Source organism: Ahaetulla prasina, chromosome 2 (assembly GCF_028640845.1).
Source record: "Ahaetulla prasina isolate Xishuangbanna chromosome 2, ASM2864084v1, whole genome shotgun sequence".
In the NCBI taxonomy this organism is placed as follows: domain Eukaryota; kingdom Metazoa; phylum Chordata; class Lepidosauria; order Squamata; family Colubridae; genus Ahaetulla; species Ahaetulla prasina.
This window is the reverse complement of record NC_080540.1, coordinates 40,799,777-40,827,733: the sequence shown is the minus strand read 5'-3', so window position 1 is coordinate 40,827,733 and position 27,957 is coordinate 40,799,777. Positions and strand designations below refer to the sequence as shown.

Below are 27,957 nucleotides of genomic sequence, written 5' to 3'. Positions count from 1 at the left end.
TAGATAGATAATAGATAGATGATAGAAGATGGAGGGATGGAGGGATGGAGGGATGGAGGGATGGAGGGATGGATGGATGATAGAGAGATAGACAACATGACATGACAGACAGACAGACAGACAGACAGACAGACAGACAGATGCAGTTGAGTGCTTGTATATATACAGTAAATGTGTATGCATGGTGGCTCAGTAGTTAAGAAGCTGGGCTTGCCAGTCCAAAAGGTAAGCAGTCTGAGACTCAGACTCCCATTTCTGCCCCTGCTCCTTCCAACCCAGCAGTTCAAAAGCATTCAAATATAAAATAGACAAAAAGATACCACTTTGGTGGGAAGATAAAAGCATTGTGTGCACCTTGGTATGTAGTCATGCTGGTCACATGACCACAGAAGTGTCTTCAGACAATGTTGGCTCCCTCAGCTAGGAAACAGATGAACACACATACACACAGAGTCAGATACAACAGGACAAGAAAACCTATTTTTTATCTTTTTATAAAACAAAAAATACACCTGTATGGTCTTTGGCTACCAGTCAGTAGGGTTCTAGTCTCAATCAGAGAGGTCAGGTGATCATGACTAAACGGATGTGATTTATCAAGAACATTTGCAAAACCATGAGCCAACTTGACAATTACAATAGCTGTAAATTCTAAAGTAACCTAGCCTGTTATCTACATATATATTTGTGCACATAAGGTCAGAAAAACTACCATGTTTTCCTGAAAATAAGAACCTGTCTTATATTTTTTGAACCCCGAAATAAGTGCTTTTTTATTATTATTATTATTATTATTTATTATTTATTTGATTTTTATACCGCCCTTCTCCCGAAGGACTCAGGGCGGTGTACAGGCAAAAATAAAACAGATAATACAATATACAATTTAAAAAGCAGATTAAAAGACTTATTTTAAAATTAGCCTGATAGGTTAAAATATACTAGACTAAAAAACCCCATTTAAAATTAATTAATAAAAATTTAAAATTAATAAAATTCAATTCAAGCCAGCCCCGCGAATGAAAAGATGTGTCTTCAGTTCGCGGAAAGTCCAAGGTCAGGTATTTGGCGAAACCCGGGGAAGCCTGCTCCAGAGTGGGAGCCCCACAGAGAAGGCCCTTCCTGGGGCCGCCAGCCGACATTGTTTGGCGGACGGCACCCTGAGAAGTCCCTCTGTGAGAGCGCACGGGTCGGTGGGAGGCATGTGGTAACAGCAGGCGGTCCCGTAAGTACCCAGGCCCTAAGCCATGGAGCGCTTTAAAGGTCATATCCAATACTTTAAAGTGCACTCGAAAGGCCACAGGTAGCCAGTGCAGTCTGCGCAGGAGCGGTGTTACATGGGAGCTACGAGTAGCTCCCTCTATCACCCGCGCAGCTGCATTCTGGACTAACTGAAGCCTCCGAGTGCACTTCAAGGGGAGCCCCATGTAGAGAGCATTACAATAATCCAAGCGAGAGGTAACGAGCGCATGAGTGACTGTGCACAAGGCATCCCGATCAAGGAAGGGGCGCAACTGCCGAACCAGGCGAACCTGGTGGAAGGCCCTCCTGGAGACGGCCGTCAAATGATCTTCAAACGACAGCCGATCATCCAGGAGGACACCTAAGTTGCGCACCCTATCCTTTGGGGCCAGTAACTCGCCTCCAACAGTCAGCCGCGGCTGCAGCTGACTGAATCGGGATGCCGGCATCCACAGCCACTCCGTCTTGGAGGGATTAAGCTTGAGCCTGTTTCTCCCCATCCAGACCCGTACGGCTTCCAAACACCGGGACAGCACTTCAACAACTTCATTGGGGTGGCCCGGGGTGGAAAAGTACAGCTGGGTGTCATCAGCGCACTGCTGGTATCTCACCCCAGTGTGATACTCTCCCCTTTGGGGCCCCAAGTCAACTGGCAGAGCCAGGTTTGCAGGCTCTTGCAAAAGATCAGGTGGGAGCCAAGCTCACCTCAGGCGTACACCGCCCTGAGTCCTTCGGGAGAAGGGCGGTATAAAAATCAAATAAATAATAATAATAATAATAATATTCCAAAGGTCTGGGGCCACAGAAGAGAAGGCTCTTCTCCTGGACCCCACCAACCGGAATTCCTTGACTGACAGGATCTAAAGTGTGCCTCCTTTGCACCTATGAGGTGGGGCAGTCCTGTCTCATAGGGGTTCCTCAAGTAACCAGGACCCATGCCATGCAGGGCTTTATTGGTAATAACCAACAATTTATGCACCTGGAAGCATTTAATATTGAATTAATTACAGCCAAAGCTCAACCCTGTTTTTTAGAGGATATGTGGCACAGGCAAGATCTTTGTCCCCTTTTTCCTCCTTCTAAAATTTTAGTTTGCGATTTCTTCTTCTTATGCACAGTAGGAGTTCTGAAGGTACATCTAGAAAGCTGATGGTCACCTTTAAAGCCCTACCCGGCTTGTGACCACCTTACCTAAGGGGCTGCCTTTTCCCAAGAGTCTCTACCCATCCAATTCAATCTGTAGATTGGGCATATTGCAGATCCCATCAGCCAAAGAATGTCAAATGGCAGGGACTAAAAGATGGGCCCTTCCTGCAGTAGCCCCTGCCCTGTGGAATATCCTTCCTAATCGGAGATTAGGATGGCCCCCAACCCTGTTGGCCTTACATAAAGCTTTAAAAACCTGGCTTTGCTCCCGAATTGGGGGTGCTGAATGTGTTAAGAACCATGTTTCTTGGCTTTACTGTAAAACGGCCAATGATCTTGGCTGCTGTATATATTAATTTTCAAAGTTTTTTATTATAAAATAAAATAAAAAAATAATTTTATTATTATTATTATTATTATTATTATTATTATTATTATTATTATTATTATTATTATTATTATTATTATTATTATTATTATTATTATTATTATTATTATTATTGCACCAAGACAAATTCCTTGTGTGTCCAATCACACTTGGCCAATAAACATTCTATTCTATTCTATTTTATTCTATTCTAAATTGTTTTTATACTTTGGAATTGTAAGCTGCCCAGAGTCATTGACTGAGATGGGTGACTATAGAAAATGAATGAATGAATGAATGAATGAATGAATGAATGAATGAATGAATGAATATGTCAACTATTGATCAAAAATCCTGTGAGAGGTGGGTATGTAGGCCTTTGGTGTACGTAGGCCTAGGTGGGTATGTAGGCCTTTGGTGTATGTAGGCCTCAAAGTGGACAAGTCTGAAACTCAAAATATTTTCTTCTTGATCCACTGATGGCACTGTCCATTCACTGAGGGATCAGGGAACTGAAGATGCTGAAGAGGAGGGGGAAAAAAGGAATGGATGGGTGGAAGAAGAGCTGCAAGAAAACTGATGGAGTCTGTGGTGTGTGTGGTGGTGGCAAGCAGATTCTCCCAACCACAGAAGGGACAGCAACATCTGAAGGGGGTAATGGTCATGGTGAGAGAGAGAGAACGAAGTAGTGTTGAAGAAAGAAGCTCTTTGGGAATCACAACAGAATTGGAAATGATCAGCTTTTTTCAGGAAGGAAAAGAGAGGAAGGAAAGCTGTTTTGAGTCTTCTCTTTCCACTTTGTCTTTAAAAAAGCTCACACGCTAGAAAAAAAAAAAAGAAAATAAGGTCAAATTATTATCAGAGGGGATAATAATGTCAGAAAGCAAAGCAATTAAGTAATGGGATTAAAATAGCTAAAGGCAAGTTAAGGAAGCCAGGTCCTGCTCTACTTAGTTCTTAGTGGAAGAAAATATCTGTAGAAATAAGAATAGAATTAAAAATAAGTTTACAGTTATAGGCTATGATTAGGAATTACCCAGGTAAAAAGAGCATTATTTCTGAATATGCAAGACATGCATAATTCATCCTGTTATTTACTGTAGCAATTACATCAATTTAATTGATAGAACATCCTTATATCCAGATCTCTTTCTCTCCCTTCCTACCCTCTGCCTGGAGGACTACTGCAGCTTTTGGTTTCCAGTGACTTTGAGAAATTTGGCTTTGCCTATATATTTATGTCTTCTTGCATATTTATATCCCACTTTTTTATTTTTATGAATAAATTAAGGCAATAAGCATACAACGCTCCTTCCTCCTCCTATATTCCCCACAATAACAACTCTATGAGGTGAGTTGGGCTGAGAGAGAGTGATTGGCCCAAAGTCACTCAGCTGGCTTTCATGGCTAAGGCAGGAGTAGAACTCATGGTCTCCTTTCTAGCCTGGCATCTTAACCACTACAGTAAACTTTCTCTCCCTCTCTCCCTCTCCCTCCCTTTCTCTCTCTCTCTCTCTCTCTCTCTCTCTCCCCCTCCCTCTCTCCCTCCCTCCCTCTCTCTCTCTCTCTCTCTCTCTCTCTCTCTCTCTCTCACACACACACACACACACACACACACACGTGACAGATAGATAGATAGATAGATAGATAGATAGATAGATAGATAGATAGATAGATAGATAGAGGGATGGATGGATGGATGGATGGATGATAGAGAGATAGACAACATGACATGACATGACAGACAGACAGACAGACAGACAGACAGATGCAGTTGAGTGCTTGTATATATACAGTAAATGTGTATGCATGGTGGCTCAGTAGTAAAGAAGCTGGGCTTGCCAGTCCAAAAGGTAAGCAGTCTGAGACTCAGACTCCCATTTCTGCCCCTGCTCCTTCCAACCCAGCAGTTCAAAAGCATTCAAATATAAAATAGACAAAAAGATACCACTTTGGTGGGAAGGTAAAAGCATTGTGTGCACCTTGGTATGTAGTCATGCTGGTCACATGACCACGGAAGTGTCTTCAGACAATGCTGGCTCCCTCGGCTAGGAAACAGAGATGAACACACATACACACAGAGTCAGATACAACAGGACAGGAAAACCTATTTTTTATCTTTTTATAAAACAAAAAATACACTTGTATGGTCTTTGGCTACCAGTCAGTAGGGTTCCAGTCTCAATCAGAGAGGTCAGGTGATCATGACTAAACGGATGTGATTTATCAAGAACATTTGCAAAACCATGAGCCAACTTGACAATTACAATAGCTGTAAATTCTAAAGTAACCTAGCCCGTTATCTACATACATATTTGTACACATCAAGTCAGAAGAACTACCGTGTTTTCCTGAAAATAAGAACCTGTCTTATATTTTTTGAACCCCGAAATAAGTGCTTGGCCTTATTTTCAGGGAGCTCTTATTATTTTGGGGTGCATGGAGCAAGATGGGGCTCTTCTTGCCATCTTACCTGATTTCCAGCTTTTTCTCCCTAACCCTAACCAGAGGAAATGGTGGGGACCAGCTGTCAGCATTCCAGAAAAACCCCAACTCCAAGTAAAAACTCTGAAGCAAGCATTTTTCAAAGTTCTATTTACTAGAATAGGTAAACTGGCACATCTGGGAAAACCCAAATCTGAGAAGTCCAGGTTTTCCGTCAGTAAATCAAAACCCCCAAAACCATCCCCTGACTCCTCAGTCAATCACGTGCTCCAATCACCATCCGTCCCATCTCAAGACAGCACTCCGACCACTCCTTCTCCAGATGCAAGATCGGCCTTATCTTGACTGACAGGAAGAATGCTATTATGTCTAAAGACAACCCTCTACTAAATCCCCCCTCCTACTTTCCCAGACATGAGAAGTGGCAGCATGGAAGCTTCCAGCCTAATATGGCTTCCAAAGCTGACAGCGGCTGTACATGCATTTCTATATTTTTGGGGAGGGCTTATTTTCAGGGAGGGCTTATATTACCGCATGTACTCAAAAGCCCGATTGGGCTTATTATCCGGGGAGGTCTTATTTTCAGGGAAACAGAGTAGAAATCTGAAGGTTCCTGATTTTTTTAATATATGCAAAAGCACACTGCAGTATGTATTTTTAAATCAAAATTTTTAAATGGGTTTTATGTCAATCTATGACCGTTTTAGTTTAATTCGGCCTATTAAATATTTGGTTTTAATTCTGTTTTAAATTTGCTGTTTGTATTTTGTGTTTTTAAATATGGCTGTAAATCGCCCTGAGTCCTTCAGGAGAAGGGCGGTATAGAAATTAAATTATAAATAAATAAATAAATAAATAAATTCTATAATTTGGTTCTGGAGTCATTCAACATTCACTCTTTGTTCCATAGATATCTAATAGTAACTAAGCAGCAACATTTGAACACATCAATATTTTATGCTGCTCTAAAAGCCACAAATGCCAAACTCTAAATTGTGTGAAAACATCCAAGGTTTCTATCGTCCAGAATGTAATTGCAGTCTTGGGATTCCTGGGAAGAACTTGCTGGAAAATAAGAAAAGCTTTTTTGTTCCAAACAATAGTGACAAGAGCTTCACCAACTTTACAAGTAGAAAAGCGTTTCCACATTTTGTTTTCATCTTGATTTTGCTGATCAGGAAAAAAAAAATCTCAGCTGGACTTCATGTAAGGAGAAACTTACATGATGTTTCTTTAGAAAACAATACACCAAATGCATGGGGAAATATTTTATCCTTCTATATCAGTGGGCCAAAAATACTCTGAAAACCAAGAGTTTTGTTTTTTTAATAATATCAAATACATCAAACTGATTTTGCTAGTGAATGAATCTTGCATTTTTATGCACCTACTTACAATTAGGAAAACAAATGTTCAAAGACACCCTGCCCTCAAATTTTATCACATACTCTTTGCTTGCTGCTGAATCGAGCAAAAGTATCAATCAAGCATAGAGCTACAAAGGCAGATTAAGGGGGAAATCCTACTAGTTATTGCAGGGGTCTCCAAACTTGGTCCCTTTAAGACTTGTGGACTTTAGCTCCCAGAGTTCCTCAGCCAGCTTTGCTGGGAGTTGAAGTCCACAAGTTTTAAAGGGACCAAGGTTGGAGACCCCTGAGTTATTGGGAAGGTTTATACTGGCTCTTGTTCCCCGCTGATATGCCTGAATTAATTCTTAAAGTACTTAGCTTTTTCCTGTCCCTTGTTTTGGGATGACCTGCACATTCCTACCTGAACAGGTGAATCCAATCAGTGGTGACTAGACAAGGCTGATTGGTCCCTTTGGGACTCCAATTTTGAGTGTCCCAGGACTTAATCCCTTCGCTAAACCTGTTTGACATCCACATAAAGCCACTGAGGGCATCCCTCAATTCAGAGTATCATCAATATTTCAATATCAAGGTCAAGCAGGGGGTTTGCATTAGAAAACATCAAAAAATCTCTTCCAACCTTATTATTCTATGTTTTACTTTCTGTAATTTGCAATACATAGATGATATCTCGTTATATACATATCTCTAAGATGGGCTAAATCAGGGATGAAGTAGAAGTCCTTCCTTAGTGCCCAAAGGATATATCAGAGATTAGAAAAAAACTAAAACTCCATCCTTCCACAAGGGAACAACCAGTAATTCATAAGCCTACTGACTCCAGGGTGATACCAACTTTGACTTTTGACAGAGCTGTGCTTCCTCGGAGCGAGCAAGCTTACAAATCAAGGCATCTCTCTGGGCTTGCATCTCCTGTTGAAAGAGCAACTGGAAGCTGTGGCGAGCACAGTTTTGCCTACCTCCAATTGGCTTGCTAATTATAGTGTTAACTAGAATTGGAGGCACGAGGACAGCTGTACATGATTGGATTAGATTACTAGAGTTGGAAGGGACCTTATAGGTCATCTAGTCCAGCCCTTCCCCCCTCATGTTCTCGTCATCATCTGATTGAATTAATGTTATTCACTCCAGATGAGGCTGTCCCTGAAAACCAAGTAGGAAGATTAGCCCATCTACAGTGCAGCAGTCTTGGCTCTCATACATACACCATGGCTGTGGGGGATGCATTGATTACTGGTATGGTTTTGAGTGCTATTTACGTGTGACTGTTACCTATAAAGCCATATATGGCTCAGGGCCTATGATCTACATATCTTTCTCAGGTGTATCCTGCCTATTCCGTCTGGGGGACCAGGCAATACTAGGGCGATTAAGTCTTTTTCTGTTGAGAAGTGTGATGGGAAAGGCATTCTCTGCAGATGCTCCCTTTATCTGGGATAGGTTGCCCTGAAATTGTGATTCCTCCTCTCATAGCCTTCCATTGGTTTATACAAAGTTGGCTTTTCCGGAAGATCTTTGCAGATTAATCTGTGTAAAGCTGCTGCTACCAGAATGATTTCATAAACCTGTAGAAATTTGTTTTATATTGTAATTATATAGGTCACATTATAATGTTTTATTCATTATGGATATTTAATATTGCCTAAAATCCCAGGTGACTGAGGCAACAAATGTATTCCGTAAATAAATAAATAAAATGTGTGTACTCATTTGTTTTTGTGCCATTTTTTTTAATGCTGCTGTTTATTTGGATTATCTTTACGACCACCCAACTTGTAATAATGGCTCTGGGTGACTTACATGTAGTTACAATCATAAAACAGAGAAAATAGAAAATAGAATCCAAATATCTAATAAGTAAAGACAATCATAGCACCTTTGCATTCAAACCATTTCCTTTCTAGATGGACTCATTCATCATTCTAGTCCAATAGCCAGTAGGAAAAAACAGACATTCATACAAGAGACTCAGGACCAACTGAATCTCAAGGGCAAAACTATTCTATAGGCCAGGCACTGTGGTACAGAGGACACATTTTCTAGCTCCCACATTGTATGCGAGAAGGGCCCTGAAGTATCAGTCCCACAAATAACCCAACCCTATGCTATGAAGGGCTTTATAGGTAATAATCAGCTTTTTAAACTCAGAAGCCTATAGTTTGCTAGTGCAACTCGCAAAGTAGTAGCATTACATGGATACCCGTGGCATCCCATGACTTGTCAAGTGCAAACAACCCAATCCACAAATGAAGGGCACAAGTTGACTTACTTTATTATATTCTACCTATAATACAAGAGTCTCCCCCAGTCTGCTTCCCTTTTCTTGGGAGCAAACCTTCTGTAAGGGCCTGAAGACCTAGATGGCTTGGGACCCCAAGAAGGGAATATCACAGTGGAAGTGGTTGATGAATTAAAAGGCAATCTTACCTCCCCCCTCCCCATGCATCCTGCTCAGTGGTGGGTTTCAAATTTTTTTTACCAGTTCTGTGGGTGTGGCTTGGTGGGCGTGGCAGGGGAAGGATACTGTAAAATCTCCATTCCCACCCTACTCCAGGGGAAGGTTACTGCAAAATCCCCATTTCCTCCTGATCAGCTGGTACTTGGGAGGCACAGAATAGATGGGGGGTGGGGTCAGTCAGAATTTTTACTACTGGTTCTCCAAACTATTCAAAATTTCCACTACCAGTTCTCCAGAACTGGTCAGAACCTGCTGAAACCCACCTCTGATCCTACCCCCCTTTCCCCATCTTTTAACTATAATTTTATCTTTGATTGTAACTCATCTTTATCATTTTAATCATATTTATCTTTTACTGTTTTAATGCTTTGTTGCTGTTGTGTTGTTCTCAATTAACCTTTCATAGCCCTGGATTTCCCAAATGCTTCTGACCCTACCCTACTTAGCTTTCTAAAACAGCCGACGTCACTTAGGGCTACTATTCAACGGGGCCTTGTTATTTATATTACGAACCTGCAGTCTAAACCTTTGTTCAAAAACCTCAAGTTTGTAATCCAAGAAGGAGAGGAGCAGAGATGATAGTAGGCACATATCACTTTAAATAAGTGCCACCATATCTCATTTCTGAACACTATCCAGCATTAAAGAAAATCCCTGTAGGTAAAAGGTAGCGTATCAGAAAGTATGCTAGAAACTTTCATTTTTGACATGACAAGGTTGTGCCTCTTAAACTTGAACATTTTGTATCAAGGACCAAGACAGTTTCCCACAGGCACATAACTGCCAACTGTAGGTACAGGATGAAGGACCCAAATGGCTTTTAGATCTGATCTGTCATGACTCTTAGAGAAGCTACTCTGATGTTCTTAAGGACACAATAGCATCCACCTTGATATTTAATTTTTATTGTCTGTCAGAATAACAAGGATTATGATAACTGTAAAACACAGAGAATCCACCTGTGATTTTAGACTGAATCACAATCTTCTATTTGGAACAAAAGACACCTTGCAAGTAGCACACAATGTAGCTGCAAACAACGTTGACTGGAGATTTTAAAGCCCTGTTTTAAATATAAAGAAAAAAAGCCATTATGTTTCAATGAGTACTTCTTAATCGAGGATCCTGATAAAATAACATTATCCTTTTTTGCTGCCCTGCCATCTCTATCTGCTCAAATATAATTAGGTCACTCTGCAGGATGGATGCCCCAAGATTAGATGCTTATTTCAACTGAAATAAAACTGAAGATGTAAAACTGAAGGGAAAAATCTGCTGAATTACATTTCATAGACTATGATATCATACCTGGGTTGTAAAAACTGCTAGATAGCAGCAAAGAGTTTTCTGTATATTTGCTACAATCTAGTGATCAACTAGAATTTTGGAGCCAGATATGGTAGACATAGACATTTTCCAGTGTCTTCTACTCCTGCTCTTAATGTTGTACATTAAATAGTCCTTTATCGTGTGGCAAAAGGTCATTTTGACTATAATATTTAGTGGGGTTCACGTACTATATTAAACTGCAATGATATTTGTGTGGTTTTGGCATAAGGCATCTATGAACCCGTATATTGCAGTTAGTAAATTATGGGTAATCTATGCCTCAACAATCTCCTCAACAAAGTATCATTAAACTGTGAACCCACAGTAATATACTAAGTAGCCCTACATATGGCTGCCATATCTAGATACTGCTTTTTAGTGGAAGCAAGGAGATTTATAGAGCTCTAAGTAGAATGGCCATCCAGATTCTTTAAGCCCAAATATAATAAACATATACCTTTGTGCAAATGAACCTGTCCTGTAATTCAATAATAAGTCTGCCTTTGCTACCAGAATATACATTAATTCACAATCTAAAAGAAGACATCAAAGGAAAGATGGAGATAGCAAATACAGGCACTAATTCTTGAAGTTCACAACTCCATCAGCATCTATTAACTAACTCAATGGACAGAGATACAATAGTTGATGCTGGGTATTCTAACCATGGAGGGGTGCGATGGCCTAGTGGTTAAGATGTGGGCTTGTCAACCAGAAGGTCAGCAGTTCAAGACCCAAGTACCGTGTGATGGAGTGAGCTCATGTTCCTGCCTCAGCTTCTGCCAGCCTACCAGTTCGAAAGCATGAAAACACAAGTAGATAAAAAGGTACCACTTCAATAGAAAGGTAACAGCATTCTGTTCCCCTTGGCACATAGTCATGCTCATCACATGACCATGGAAGTGTCCTCAGACAACACGGGCTAAGAAATGGAGATGAGTAACTCCCCCCCCAAGACTCAGACACAACTAGACAGAGGAAACATTTATCTTTGCCTTTATTCTAAACATCTAAACAGCAGCTGTCTATTTTTATAGTTATACTATTTGAACCTTCTTCTCTGCCTTCTGCTATTTTATCACGAACAGCAGGTCTCTTCATTAGACAGACCCAGCCCTGTATTAGTAAAAGGAGAAATAAAGGATGGGAAGAGATATTGGAATATGACAATTGCAATTAATTCTAGAGGAACATTTCTGAAAATAACAATCATGGTCTCTTGATTAGTAGAATCAATATTACTTTTTGACTATATTTCAATAAAAGCTAATTTTACTCCTATTATCCATTAAAGTTTAATTAACTCATAACTGCCCACTCTGCTTAACCTCCTTATCAAATCCAAAGGATCTGGCTGCAGAATCTACAGACAAATCAGATGGATAGATTATTATTAGGCCTAACCTTCTCTGATGAATAGAGTTTACACAGTTCAATACTGAATGTTTCTTTCCTTCAACTGAATGAAGGTATAGATGTATTTCATGGAAGCTTCATATTTTTCCTGTTTAGCTATGTCTGTCTGTCAATCTGTCTCTCTCTTTCTAGTTATCTATAGCATCTCCCTGAATTCTCATTCTCTCTCTCTTTTCTCTCTCACCTTTGATTGTTTCTGCTGTTTGAATGAACAATATTTATTGAGTAGATTAAAATATACGAAATCAAAATATTTAAAATCCATAGAAGCACACACAATTCTCCATATACCTTGTTAAACGAACTTTATATTCTGTGCACCTTTTGCAAATATATCCTTTTCAAATTCCCTCCTTCCTTCCTTCCTTCCTTCCTTCCTTCCTTCGTTCCTCCCTCCCTCCCTCCCTCCCTCCCTGGGTTTTTTGTGTGTGTACAAAGGAGAGAAACTGATTCTAGTAAACAAATTATGTTTTGGTGTTCCCGTTCTTTTTTTTCTTTTTTACAATTTATATTCAGAGATTAGGATTCAGAATCATAGTGGTGATCTATGGTTTTCGTTATTTGGGACACTGGTAATTTGACAAGCAAAGAGATTGACTTATGCCTTGAAGAGACATATCCTGCATGAAGAAATAAGGCCTGCCAGCATTGAATTTCACCAGCATTTATTTACATTTAAATAAATATCCCCCCCCCGTTTTAACTGATGATTTGATGGTTGTCCCTGTTGTCCCTGAGGAAATGACTCTGTGGGTAATAGATAACACTGTTTTGTTTTGTTTTTTCCAGAGTGATGTATGCAGAAGATGGAAACATCAAACACTTTACATCTCAGAGGTTTAGGATGTTGTGGATTTGCCTGTCAGTTACTGACACATGATTACTGGTCAGATTTCTTATCTGACAGAAGGAAATTAACAATGGCCTCAATAACTTGAGATGTTCCTCCCCACAAGCAAGCAACACTGACAGTGTAACTGTCTTGTTGTGGGGGAAAAGAATCCAAGTAACATTTAACTGCATTTTAACAGCTGAACTGCAAATACAGATTTCTGTTCAGGTCAGGAATTCTGTGTTTCTCAGGTCCCACGGTTAGTCATTTCCATGTTATTTATTTGTTGGTTTGTTGATTGGTTTGGCTCTGCCCCTCTCACTGGTTTTTAAGCCATTTCAGTGAACTCTTTCAATGAAGTAGGAAAACGTGGACAGCAGGAGCCAAGGGTTTTTCCAATTTGCAAAGCCTTGCTTCAATGATAAAGAGTGAGCTCCTTCCATCAAGTAAAGTAAAGTATGCTGTTATGACAAATAAATAAATAAATAAATAATAAAAAGTCTAGCTGCACCAGTCATGAAGTAGAGTGCAATCAATCAATGCTCAAATGTTTATCAATGCATTGCCTTTGAAGCCCCATTGAAACTCTTCTTGTGTTTAACTCAGTTTTCTCACTCTGGAAACTAAATTCAATAATGGTATCATGAATCCTGTTGTGGGTTTCAGTTTAGGGGCTCCTGCTTTTTTTACTCTCAGTTTTCATTCATTTTGTTGAAAGACAAATTCCTTCCTCCCTTCCTTCCTTCCTTCCTTCCTTCCTTCCTTCCTTCCTTCCTTCCTTCCTTCCTTCCTTCCTTCCCTCCCTCCCTCCCTCCCTCCTTCCTTCTTCCCTCCCTGTTTTCTTACCAGTTTCTTTCTTTCTTACTAGCTGTCATTCAATTGAACGGAAGACAAATTACTCTTCTTTCTTACCACTTTCTGGCTTTCTTACCAGTTTTTATTCATTTTGATAAAAGCCAAATTACCCCCATTATCCCAAAGTAATTTTCCATCATCGCCTTATTGACTTCTAGGTGACTTTCAGTATCATTGGCAGAGTATCCTTCTGGATTAACTCAGATGATTAGTGGTGGTCAGCATAATGTTGTGCTGATTCACCTCCCTTCTCCAAGGATAATTCAAGTTGGTGATGACTGGGGAGGAGATCCACTCTCAGCCCCTACTGTGTGGAGCGTCACAGCGATCAGTGTTCTAACTTGTCCTATTCAACATATACTTGAAACTGCTGGGTAAACTCATCCATTACCACACAATTGTAGATCTCTGCTCCTGGCAAGTGATGCTCTGGATATCTTATCTTATCCTGGTCTCTGGAGGCAGTGAGAGTCTGGATAGGGAACAACAGCTTCAACTGGAAAGACTGAATGGCTTTGTGTTTTGGACTATATTGCCTTTGGTGCTGGATGGGGTTCCACTGCCCCAAACAGACCCCGTGTGTAATTTGGGGGTCCTCCTTGATCAGTGATGGCTACCTTTTTGCCATCGTGTGCCAAAAATGGGCAGAAGGTAGGGGGGAGGTCATGCACACACGTGCCCACACCCATAATTCTATGTGCCCTGCTCCCTGTGCATGTGGATGCAACCCACCTGCACACCTCCCACTTTTGGCACACAATGGCATGGTAGGCTCAGTGGGTTCATTTTTCATTCTTCACAGGCTCCAGAGCCTTTCTAGGAGTCGGGGAGGGCGAAAACGGCCTTTCCCACCCCCAGGAGGCCCTCTGGAGGCCGGAAATGGCCTGTTTGGCAACTTCTGGTGGGCCCAGAAGGCCCGAAAATCAGCTGAGCTGGCCTGCACATGCATGCGCACTGGAGCTGAGCTCGTGTGACCACCGATATGGCTCCATGTGCCACCTGTAGCACGTGTGCTATAGGTTCGCCATCACAGTCTTAGACTCACAACTTCTGCTTAATGAGTGGGTGGCATTCATGTGTAGGAGGGCCTTTGCACAACTCAATATTGTTCACCAGTTGTGCCTGTTCCTAGATGTAGTTCCTTGTGCTCTGCCAAATAAGTCCTGCTGCCTTTTTTCTCACAGGCATTTCTGATGCATTGATTTACTTAATTAACTAATGAACCTTGTTTGATCTTGGAAATCTAAGCAGGATTATACTTGGTTAGTGTTGGATGGGAGAGGACCTGAGGTGTGGAGAGACTGGGAAGTAAAAAAAAAACATACCTAGAAGGAAGAAGTGCCAAATGTCTTCCATATCGTTATCAAGAAAATTACATGGTTGGGTCCAGGAGGCCATTAATAATTGAGAGCAACATGAAGGAGACTTTAGTAAATTAAAGGTGATTCACTTCCATTCCCCTTGGAATGAACTTCTGAAACAGATGGTTCAAATAAATAATATCATTTCCTGGTTTATTCAGAAACCTTACCTTGTGCTGTCAAAAGTTCGTCTGAGCAACAATGAGGTTTGCTTGTTTTACTTACAGGAATTTGAGAGGAAATAGACTAGTTTCCTCATGAAAGACCAGAATTTAAAAGCAGGAAAGCATAATTACTATATTATCCATGGGTACTTAACTTTATCCTAATGCAAAGTCAATGAAACAAGATGGATGTGAAATAAGTGCTAGTACAATAATCAAGGATTTGGGTTAGGATTAGTAAGGAACATGTTCAAATCCTGATCCAGGTACAGTGAATCAGTCATTCTCTCATCTCAATCCATCAGTTTAGTTTTTGTTAGCAATGAATCAATCATTGCTCACACATACCCCTCCCTGAGTATTCAAGAAAAAGAACACAATATAAACAACCAATGATTCAATCTGTCAATCAAATAATTACTAACAACACTTTCATGGACAATTTTTATTATTGATACACGAGTAAAAATTGAGGGACGTGATGGCTCAGTGGTTAAAAATGCTGAGCTTGACAGCTGGAAAGCTGGCAGTTCAAGTTGGAGACCCGAATGCCAGGAAACAGGGTGAGCTCTCGTTCCTGCCCATGAAGGAACGTGCTTTTTCATGCTTTTGAACGAAGCAGTTCAAAAGCACGAAAATGCAACTAGATAAATAGGTACCACTTTGGTGGGAAAGTGACAGCATTCCATGCACCTTTGGCGTATAGCCATTCTGGACACATAACCACGGAAGTATCTTCGGACAATGCTGGCTCTCTCATCTTACGGGACCGCCTGCTGCTACCGAATACCTCTCACCGACCCGTGCGCTCTCACAGAGAGGGACTCCTCAGGGTGCCGTCAGCTAGGCAGTGCCATCTGGCGACACCCAGGGGAAGGGCCTTCTCTGTGGGGGCTCCCACCCTCTGGAACGAACTCCCTCCAGGACTTCGTCAACTTCCGGACCTCCGAACCTTCCGTCGCGAGCTTAAAACACACTTATTCATCTGCGCAGGACTGGATTAGATTTTAAATTTACTGGTTTTAAATGGGTTTTATTATTTATTGTTTTTAACAATTCGGCTTTGTGGAATAAGTTTTTTAATTGTTATTTTAGCCTGTATTTATATGTATTTTTTACTTGCCTGTGAACCGCCCTGAGTCCCTAGGGAGATAGGGCGGTATATAAATGTGAAAAATAAATAAATAAATAAATAAATAAATAAATAAATAAATAAATATAGACTAAAACTCAGAGTGAAAGAGTTGCATTTAAACTTTTTAGAAGGTTTTTTTTAATGTTACCTATTCCCCTCAATAGGTAAGCAGCAATGGATTTTGTGACATCTAACTCCTTCAGTATTTAACTATGGACGTGCTAAACATCAAACTGCATTTCCAGCAATGCTGAAATTATATGTAAATGAAAATTACGATGAATGTATTTTTAGGATGACTATGATCATGATTTATCACTTACATCTTTTATATACACTGAGAGCTTATGCACCGAAGACAAATTCCTTGTGTGTCCAATCATACTTGGCCACTAAAGAATTCTGCTCTGTTCTGTTCTGTTCTGTTCTGTTCTGTTCTGTTCTGTTCTGTTCTGTTCTGTTCTGTTCTATTCTACCCTACCCTATCCTACCTACCTTACCCTACCCTACCCTTCCCTACTCTATTATATTAAATGCCACCCAAAATTTCCTGTGATGTCTCTCCAAGGGATAGCTGATGCATCCATCCTTTGTTGCTTGGAGTTTTACAGTGTTCTGATATAATCAGCTTTTCTGCTGAATTTGTAGCATTACTTCAAGCATCAACAAGAGAGAGAAAAGAAAAGAGAAACAGAGTAAGAGTGGAGAGGCGTGGAGTGAAGTGGAATGGAGTGGAATCTCCACCCTTCCTACTGATTGCCATCATAGCAATCATAGAAGGGGCTCGTACAGAAAAAGCCAACAAGTTCTCAATAGGACTTATATACACACATTCATCTACAGTGCCTCCATGAGCAAATTTAAGAAGATTAGGAATTCCTTCCTTCCTTCCTTCCTTCCTTCCTTCCTTCCTTCCTTCCTTCCTTCCTTCCTTCCTTCCTTCCGTTAAAAATTTGTTTGCTTTGAAGAAAATATTTATTTATTTTAATTGACTCGGCATTTCAAAGCATAACAACCACAAAAAATATAATAAAAAAGCATATTACAGTAACAACCCAAACATATAAAATACCCACAAGGGGACCAATTTGCTCAATGGTTCATAACATTCTAAAATGAGCATTTAAAATGCTAAAATTCAACCATTTATTAAAACCTGCACACATATAAGCAATACCAGCAGCTAGTATACACTTTTAAAATGCCATAGCACATTGGAAAGAATTAAGTTGTCCATATTTCCACATTTGAGAGGTGATGTGAGCTGTCAAACCTCCCTTTGTCGTGTATATTTGAAATAAATAGCCTACCACCCTTTATGTGGGTTATAATGCTTAATAAACCTCAGCCAACATATTTAAGGGTTGTATTTATAGAGAAGGAAAGGCTCTTCTGTTCGAGCACTAAGTTCTAAGGAAGCAGGACAGGAACCTTCCAGATATTTTAGACTACAAACCCCATCAGCTCCAGACAGCATGGTTTTTGACACATGTTTATGGGCATTGTAATTCAAAGTATGTAAAGGTCACATAGTTGCCAGTTGCTGGAGGATAGCCAGAATTTGCTGTCAATTCATATAGATTCTAATCTGCTGGTGTGGTGTCTAGTAATATTTTTGCTATGATATTGGTATATTAAAAGGTCTAGAAAACTAAAAAAACATCTTTTCCTGGTAATGGAAGAGTAATCAAGTAGGAAGCAGCCATACTTCACTGAAAAAGCCATTCTGAAGTCACTGAAAATTCTTGTTTCCTAGAGAGTTACTCACCATACTTAAACTGGGTTCTTTTATATGAATTAACTCAATCTGTATCAGTTCTTTCATTCATTTATTCTTTATTTTTATTTTTTTATTTATTAGTCAAGAACATATTTGGTAATAAGTATAAGCATGGATCAGATTCATAAAATAGATACAAATAGAAGAAACATTAGGACGGGGAAAGTAGGCACACTGGTGCTCTTATGCACGCCCCTTACAGACCTCTTAGGAATGGGGTGAGGTCAACAGTAGATAGTCTTAGGTTAAAATTTTGGGGGTTTGGGGATGAAACCACAGAGTCAAGTGGTGCATTCCAGGCATTGACCACTCTGTTGCTGAAGTCATATTTTCTGCAATCGAGTTTGGTGCGGTTTACCTTAAGTTTCTATCTATTGTGTGCTCATGTATTGTCGTGGTTGAAGCTGAAGTAGTCATTGACAGGTAGGACATTGTAGCAGATAATTAGGTCATACCAAAGGTGGTGTAGTTCTAAGTTTTCTAAGCCCAAAATTTCAAGTCTGGTAGCATGAGATATTTCGTTGTGAGCAGAGGAGTGGAAAACTTTTCTTGTGAAATATTTCTGGACACATTCAATTGTATTAATGTCCAATATGCAGTGTGGGTTCCAGACAGATGAGCTGTATTCGAGAATTGGTCTAGCAAATGTTTTGTATGCTCTGTTAGTAGTGTGGTATTACTGGAGAAGAAGCTATGCAAGATTAAGTTTACAACTCTTAATGCCTTTTGGGCTATGTTGTTACAGTGGAGTTTGGCACTTAGATCATTAGATATGAGCGCTCCAATGTCCTTGACAGAGTGAGGGTCATCTACAAGGTTGTGTCCACTCAGCATGTATTTTGTGTTCTGGTTCTTTTTTCCAATGTGTAAGGCAGAGCATTTGTTGGTTGCGATTTGGAGTTGCCAATTGTTTGACCATTCTGACACAAAGTCAAGGTCTTTTTGAAGGGTGGCAGCATTGTCAGTGGTGTTAAATATTTTTACATCATCAGCAAAGAGAACGCAGTTACTTATAATATGATCACAAAGGTCATTTATGTATAGTATGAAGAGTGTTAGTCCTAGAACACTGCCTTGTATGTGTATTTCTAACTCCTGAAGCCAAATAAATGATTCCTGAGTTAAAACCTGTTTAGTTCCTCAAATACTATGCCAACAAGTATCAGTCCTAAGGAAAACTCACCCAATACTCAGAAAGAACAGAAGGTATCATGGAGCTGAGTGTAAATAACTCCACTTCAGTGGTGGGATTCAGCTGGTTCAAGCTGGTTTGGGTGAACTGGGAGTTAAATTGCTGGTAGGTCATGACCTGCCCTTTCCAGGAGTCCCCATGCACCCCATTTTTGCTCCCAGGAGGCTTCAGGGAGGCCTACTAGGCCCAAAATGGGGGATGGTGGGATGTCCCCCTGTGGCTTCATTTTTGCTCCCAGGAGGGTGCAGGAGGCCAAGTGTTGCTTGTCATACCCCCTGGCCATGGCCACACCCACCCACCCAGTCATTAGGGCAGAGAACCGGTTGTTAAATTATTAGAATCCCACCACTGCTCCACATAGTTTTCCTGATAATACAATGGAAGTGGTGATCATTGCCTTTAGAAGACTGAAAGGATCAATATGCAAAAGTATAAATAGGTGCACTCCCTCCCTGGCCATTTTTTTCTTGCAATTGTTGGCCATGGGACTTCATTCCTTATTGCTCAAGGACTTTGAGTCATTATTCAAAGGAACCAGCAAGAACACTCCGACCAACACTGAGAGGGCAAACCTCTTGTATAATACCAGGTATATAAAAAGAGAACAAACTCCCCCTCCCTCTCTTGTAGAACTGACGATGTTGCTTAGCTGGGTAATGAAAGGCCTGCAAGAAAACAACCAAGTTCAGGAAGCACTAATGACCCCACAGTTCAACCCTGAGCTACAAATATCCTCTTCTATTGATAGTCATTACTTTGAATGACATCTAGGATTCCAGATTCTAAGAAAACCACTTTGTGGTGCTAATTAATTAATTATTTAAAAGACCTGCAGGGGGGGAAAGAAATAGGCCAATCCATTCTGAAACACCTGCAGTTTTCCTTGTTTGTTTCCTCATCTATAAAATCAGTAAAATAAGTAAATACATAGTCTGACACTTAAGCATTTGTGTATGTATGTATGTATGTATTCATGTATGTATATACTTGTGCTTATATGTGGAGGAACATTTAATGACAAAAAATAATCTAATGTGTTGTTCTTCTAACAGACCATTTTCCAGAAAGAGAAATATAAAGGAGTAGAATTGTTCTGTGCCACATGAATAGGCTTTCTCGGTCAAGTTATGTTGAAATGAAATATTAATGCCTTATCATTTGTCATGTGTTAATTAGCAGAATAAGCTGTTGAAAGTCTAGATTGCCATGCAAATGTTAATTAGGTCATAATTTATGTTAAGCATTTCTGAGCAAAGGAGTCCAACATCTCATTTAGTAGCAACTGAACTTTGGAAATAATTTCCATTTGTAAGAGCTTTTTTTTCCTATATAAAACTGACAATTGTTACAGGTTAATAAATACTGGAAGAAATATTGAAATACTTATCATCTGGATTAAACACCCACACATTATAGGCACTAAAGCTTGATTTTGGTTTTGAATTTTTTCCTTGTATTCATAAAACATAGCTGTTAAAGTTTGATTTTTTTTCTTCTTCTTCTATGCTACAGCGCTTTTCAAACTGGAAGCTTGCTTATAAAATGCCTAACTGAACTGTGATCCTATCATAGACACAATTGTCGCTAACATTATTTTGTTCTGGTGAATGGCATATTGAAGTCCTTCAAACATTATTTCAAATATCCAGTAATCCATTTGAGAATCTATTGGATATTCAAGGTGAGCAGCAGGCACTCAGAACTATAATTCTCTGTTGCCCTGTTTGATGCAAGCACAGCTGAATTCAGAGGGCCACATTGTGCTTATAATATGAATTTTATATGATGATAAATACCAGAAATGTGGTTATTGCCTATGGTTATGAAAATTCTTTTCTTGCTAGAAGTTACTATGTTCTTTGCACCATCATTACTATGGTTCATTGCACAGCCAGATGTTCAGACAGGCGCTCTCTTTTTTTTATGCCTATTGAATCCTTCCCAAAGATCTGGGATAGGCAGATGTGGATGCTTGATAGGGTTACAAATATCATCCAGGATTTAAACTGTCCCAAGTAAATCTTTCTTTTGCAGTTCACTGATGGTGAATTTGCCAGTGATGATGGTGTTCAAGTGATGCTCCAAATGTTTTGGAGTTGCACCCAAGATGCTTATTACTACTCATACTATCTTTGCTTTCTTTTGCCACAGTCCTTCTATTTCTATTTGTAGGTCTTCATATTTTGTAACTTTCTCCAGTACTTTCTCTTCTATTCTGTTGTCTCCAGAATACTTGCCCCTGTCCAGGTACTATCCAGATTCTTTTTTGTCTCTCTTATCGACAATTTTTAAGATTGAGGTTTTATGGCCTAGATGCCTGTCTGTTTGAATTCTAAAGTCTCAGAGCAATTTAGCTTCTTCATTTTCTATTACTTTATCTATTTTGTGGTCCCACCAGTTCTTCCTTGCTGGCAAATGTGCATAGAAGAGCAACAAAGATGATCAGGAGACTGGAGGTTAAAAAATATAAAGAACAGCTGCTGGAACTGGGTATGTCTAGTCTGATGAAAAGAACGATTAGGGGAGACATGATGGCAGTGTTCCGATATCTCAGGAGCTGCCACAAAGAAGAGGGAGTCAAGCTATCTTCCAAAGCATCTGAAGGCAGGACAAGAAGCAATGGATGGAAACTAATCAAGGAGAGAACCAACCTAGAACTAAGGAGAAATTTCCTGACAGAACAATTAATCAGTGGAACAACTTGCCTCCAGAAGTTGTGAATGCTCCAACATTGGAAGTTTTTAAGAAGAGATTGGATAACCATTTGTCTGAAGTGGTGTAAGGGGTTGGACTAGAAGACCTTCAAGTCCCTTCCAACTCTGTTATTCTATTTTAATCTAGTGGTATTTCTCACAGATCTTCCAATCCACCATTATTGTTACTTTGTCATACTGTTGTTTGTAGACAGTCTGTTTGATCTTCTTGCAGCAGCTAAGTAGTTGGTCCACTTCAGATTCTTTGCAAAGGTGGCATTTGCTGTCTGTCAATGTCTTTTCAATTTTGGCTTTGTTCTCAAGGCCAGGTCTTGTGCAGTCACAATTAGCCCCTTTGTCTCTTTCTTCAGCTTTTCTGCTCTTTTATTTATTTATATTTTATTTTAGGAAATTTATATTGTCGCCTACTTGCACTGGGTGGCTCAAATACTTTTGCCAGTGCTTGTTTTTATTTACTTTGCCTGCTTTAAATATATATATATATATTGGCCATATAATACTTTGCTTTGCCAAGTCTCTTTTTTCCTTCTTCATTCGGTCTTTCTTGTAGGCCAGTTGGTGTCTCCAATATTCAGTAAGCCTGCCATGATATACTAGCTTCAATGCATTTTCTTCACCAAACTTCAGATATTCTTTCCAATGCCCTCTTTTCTTCTTCAATTATTAATTACTTGCAACATTCCACATCCACTTATTTTCCTTGGTAAGTAAAGACTTGCTATGTGAATGAAAATCAATTTCATTATTTTTCCAGTCTTCCTAGAATCCATGGCTTTTAATTCTGCTTGAGACAATCAGTCAATCTAATGACTGGAATTGTCCAATGTTGATGGCATTTCTTCCACTGAGTTTAGATTTTAAGAACTTCTTCACTGTCCTTATTTATTCATTTCTAATCTTCTTGACTTTAGTGTGGTTACATTTAATTATTCTTTGTTAAAAGTACAAGAACTAAAAGAATTAGTGTGTCTAATACGTCAGACTTCCTAAACCTTATCCTTCAGATCTGCTTTCTTACAATTCTTTCTTTCTCGTTAGCAATTCATCTGGAAGGAATTATGAGATTTGTGGGCTACAAAACTTGTAAATTTGTAGAATGTGATTATAGTTCAATATTGATTCCTAGTTCTATTACCACATTCGGGGGGAAAAAGGGAAATGGGAAACAGAAGGATTTAGTGTTTTTGGCCAATCTAACAGTAGAGTCTCATGAATAGATTCAACCGTATTTTCAATTGGGAAATTGTTGGTCTAAGCATCTTTGGCCAAGCTAAACAAATAAACAAACAAACACTAAGGAATTCCTTGAAGTTTGGCATTGAGACTAATCAGCCATCAATAGACATGTAGAGGTAAACCACATTTACACACCATTCAAAAGAGACAATAAAAAAGCTGAGAAGAAAACAAAATGTTCAGAGTACATTATCTCCAGCAGTCAACATCCAAATAATAATGAATTAACACCAGACACACAATCTAGTAGAAACCAATACCCTAATAAAGAAAGTACAAAGGAAAAACCACATCCTACCAATACAGGTAGGGCAAGCTATTGTACAGAAACAGGGAGCACTAGCATTGATTATGCTATCTACTTAGTAATGAAATGTCTGCAGATAAACAGCTAAGCTCAGAGGCCATCAAGGGCTCTATATACAAGATAACTCCTTCTTGCTTAAAAGTCTGTGCTGACCAATTGGCCCCCATCTTCACCCATATTTTCAATAAATCACTAGAGATGTGCTATGTTCCTTCTTGCTTCAAACGCTCTACCATCATCCCAGTGCCGAAGAAGCCCACCATCAAGGAACTGAATGACTACAGACCAGTTGCTTTAACATCTGTAGTCATGAAAACCTTTGAAAGGCTAGTGCTTTCCTACTTGAAAACCATCACGGATCCGCTGTTAGACCCCTTGCAATTTGCATACCGAGCAAATAGATCAACAGATGATGATGTTAATATGGCTCTGCATTACATTCTACAACATCTTGAATTTCCAAAGACCTATGCAAGGGTCCTCTTTGTAGACTTTAGCTCAGCATTCAATACCATCATTCCAGACACTCTTCTAACTAAGCTAAACCAGCTACAGGTACCTGAACAGACTTGTAAGTGGATCACAAGCTTCCTAACAAACAGGAAGCAGCAGGTGAAGCTAAGCAAGATCACATCAGATACCTGTACAATTAGCACAGCCCCCCCCCAAGGCTGTGTGCTCTCCCCACTTCTCTTCTCTCTGTATACCAATGACTGCATCTCCAACGATCCATCTGTTAAGCTACTGAAGTTTGCAGATGACACAACAGTGATTGGTCTCATTCGAGACAATGACAAATCTGCATGTAGATGAAAGGTTGAACGACTAGCCTTGTGGTGCGACCGAAACAAATTGGAACTGAACACACTCAAAACCGTAGAAATGGTGGTAACTTTAGGAGAAACCCTTCCATACTTCCAACTTTCACAATACTAGACAACACAGTATCAACAGTAGTAACCTTTAAATTTCTAAGTTCTATCATATCACAAGATCTAAAATGGACAGCTAACATCAAAAACATCATCAAAAAAGTTCAACAAAGAATGTTCTTTCTGCGCCAACTCAGTAAGCTCAAACTATCCAAGGAGCTGCTGATCCAGTTCTACAGAGAAATTATTGAGTGTGTCATTTGCACCTCTATAACTGTCTGGTTCGGTTCTGCAACCCAACAAGAAAGACACAGACTTCAGAGGATAATTAGAACTGCAGAAAAAATCATTGCTATCAACCTGCCTTCCATTGAGGACCTGTATATTTCACAAATCAAGAAGAGGGCCCTGAAAATATTTACAGATCCCTCACATCCAGGACATAAACTGTTTCAACTCCTACCCTCAAAACGACGCTATAGAGCACTGCACATCAGAACAACTAGACACAAGAACAATTTTTTCCCGAAGGTCATCACTCTGCTAAACAAATAATTCCCTCAACACTGTCAAACTATTTATTAAATCTGTACTACTATTAATCTTCTCATTGTTCCCATCACCAATATCTTTCCACCTATGACTGTATGACTATAACTTGTTGCTGGCAATCCTTATGATTTATATTGATATATTGATCATCAATTGTGTTGTAAATGTTGTACCTTGATGAACGTATCTTTATGTACACTGAGAGCATATGCACCAAGACAAATTCCTTGTGTGTCCAATCACACTTGGCCAATAAAATTCTATTCTATTCTATTCTATATTTCAACCCTGAGCTACATATATTCTCTTCTATTACATGCTAAAAGCATCTGGATTATGATGGAAATCACAGAGTAACTCTAAGATGAATGAGTTTAAGTCTAAGAGGTGCATATCGTTATTGTAAATATTGCATGCAATCCTGACATTATTAAAGGTGAAGTCCAGAAAATAGTAAGCCCAGCCAGACGCTATTGAAATCAGTCAGAATGCAAATGTAGATTCAATCCAAGGTGGAATATTAAATAGAAGCAGAAGCCAAGACCAACAATCCAGAATTCAACAGTACAAGTCTAGCTTTATGGACAGTCCAGAAGTCAATAGGAAAAGATCTGGTTGAATGTACAGGGTTCATGAAATGGGCAGGATCCAAAGCCAGGACACATTATCTGGTTCTAGCTATCAGAAACAGAGTTCTTAAAACACAGATATTAATCAGTTTTCTGTAAGCACACTGTGATTTTTTTTAACATTTAATTATGATTGAAATTATTATTCACTGTCTTCCTTTAAATTCCATATAGTGGGGTAGAGAATCAGGTATTGCTGAATTACAACCCCCAATAGACCCAAAACAGCATGATCAGTGGTGAGAAGTGCTGAAATCTGTAATTTAACAATATCTAGAGAACTACATTTTCCATCCATCATAAATATCAAGTTACCTGTCTCACTGGAGTCAGCAAGTCTCACTTCTCATATTTACTGGATATCACCATGCATCATTAAAATATGTAAGAAGTGCATGTTCCAGATCATAATCTCAGTTTGTAATATGATATGTAATTTGATCTACAGAATTATAAGAAAGCACTTGTAGTCTCATGACTGTTCCTTTATGATAAAGATATAATCAATATACAAGAAGGAGGAGCAGGAACTTTAACAGTAGTAGAATGATTTTTGCTGCATTGATATCCCACCACATATCTATTAATTCCAACTCATTAATTAGAAGTTTAAAAGTGTTTCTCTGGTTATTTTTCTTCTTCTTTGAAGGTCACACTTGAAGGTTTATCTGAAAGGGGACTCAGTGCTAATTAAATTCTAACTGATTGCTGCTAAAGAATGAAATAGGCCTGTCGCAGAAAATTGCAATGTAATGGATTGGAATCTCTATCTCAATCTCGATCTCGATCTCGATCTCGATCTCTATCATCTCGATCTCGATATCTATCAGCTCTAGCTCTAGCTCTATTGGAGTGGTGTTAAACTCATGTCGTCATGGCAGCATCAAGTGATGTATCAGGACATTTTCCTCCTTCGCTAAGCTGGGCGGAGGCAGGGCCAGCATCTGTCCTGTGGCTGCGAGTTTGACAGCCCTGCTCTATCGCAATTGCTATCTATCTCTATCTCTCTCATCTCTATCTCTAAACTGTCTCTATTTCTATTTCTAATCTATTTCTCTCTCTGTCTCTCCCTTTTTCTCTCTTTATCTCTCATCATCTCTATCATCGCTATCTCTAATCTTTATCTCTAATCTCTCTATATACCTTTCTCTCTGTCTATCTATCTATCTATCTATCTATCTATCTATCTATCTATCTATCTATTTATCTATCTATTTATCTATCTATCTATCTATCTATGTTATCTCTATCTCTAATCTTTATCTCTAATCTCTGTCTTTATTTCTATCGCTAAACTCTATTGCAAATCTCTCTATATCCGTCCGTGTGTGTGTGTGTGTGTGTGTGTGTGTGTGTGTGTGTGTGTATCTGTATCTCTACCTCTCTACTGCTCTTTCTATCTCTTGCTCTCGCTCTCTAGCTCTCCATTTCTACCTCTTCTGCTAATCTCTATATTTCTATCTCTATCACTATCTCTCTCTCTGTCTAATTTGTGTAGCTGCCCATTTCACCAAATGTGACTGGGCAGTACACAACAAAGTTAAAATAGTGAATAAATTCATAAAACCACTTATTATTATTAATTATACAAACATTTTAATAAACCTATAAAAAACAGAACAAACATAGAAAAATCAAAAATTGTTATTGTGAATAATAATGGATGTTAATAATAATGGAGCCATCTCATAAATCATCTCATAAACCTCATGGGGTTCCCAGGCTTTTGTAGCATAACCATGTCTTCAGGGACTATTGGAAGCTCAGAAATGATAAGGCCCATCTCACCTCAGAGGCACTTCTGCATTAGCTTAGATTAACAGAGTTGGAAGGTACCTTGTAGGTCATCTAGTCCAACCCCACCCCCCACCCCGCCCAAGCAGGAGACCCTACACAATTGGCAGTCCATTCTCTTCCTGAAAGCCTCCAGTGATGAAGCTCCCACAACTTCTGAAGCTGTTCCATTGGTTGATTGTTCTCACTCTCTACTGCAGAAAAGGCTTGCCATCTAGGGACCACCAAATGTAGCTCCCTAGCTCACAACACTCATAGCGGACTGTCTCTGCTGGGTCTAGTATGATGGGAAGATGAAATCTGAGAGTCAGTCAAGTAATTCTGTCCCATGTCATGAAAGGCTTTAAAGGTTGACACCAGCAGCTTAAATTGGACCAGGAGAGAGGTTAGTAACCAATATAGCTCATGAAGCAAAGGCATAATGTGTGTTCTGCCAGAAACACACATAACAGCTTATTCAGCTGCATTATGAACCAGTTAGATTTTCCAGATGCTTTTCAAGGGAAGCCTCATGTAGAGTGCATTGCAATAGTCCAACCAGGAAATGACCAGGGCATGAGTGACCATGAGTATTACAACCAACAGCACACACAAATGGCTAAAATGACACTTTCCACTATTTATGGATTCTGATTCTGGTGATCAGTAGGAAGTAACCCTGATCTAAATCCTGGTTAGAAAAAGAAGATTGTAACCTCAGAGTCACTAGGAGTCGGGCCATTGGTAAATCACAATATCTGACCTCTAAGGATTACTGGCTG

At 39.5% G+C, this 27,957-nt stretch overlaps 1 protein-coding gene across 1 annotated transcript in view; it reads right to left on the bottom strand.

The window, feature by feature from the left end:
• The window catches only part of TAFA1 (TAFA chemokine like family member 1), a 527,326-nt gene that overhangs the window by 435,736 nt on the left and 63,633 nt on the right, over positions 1 to 27,957 (bottom strand). The window lies entirely within an intron of this gene.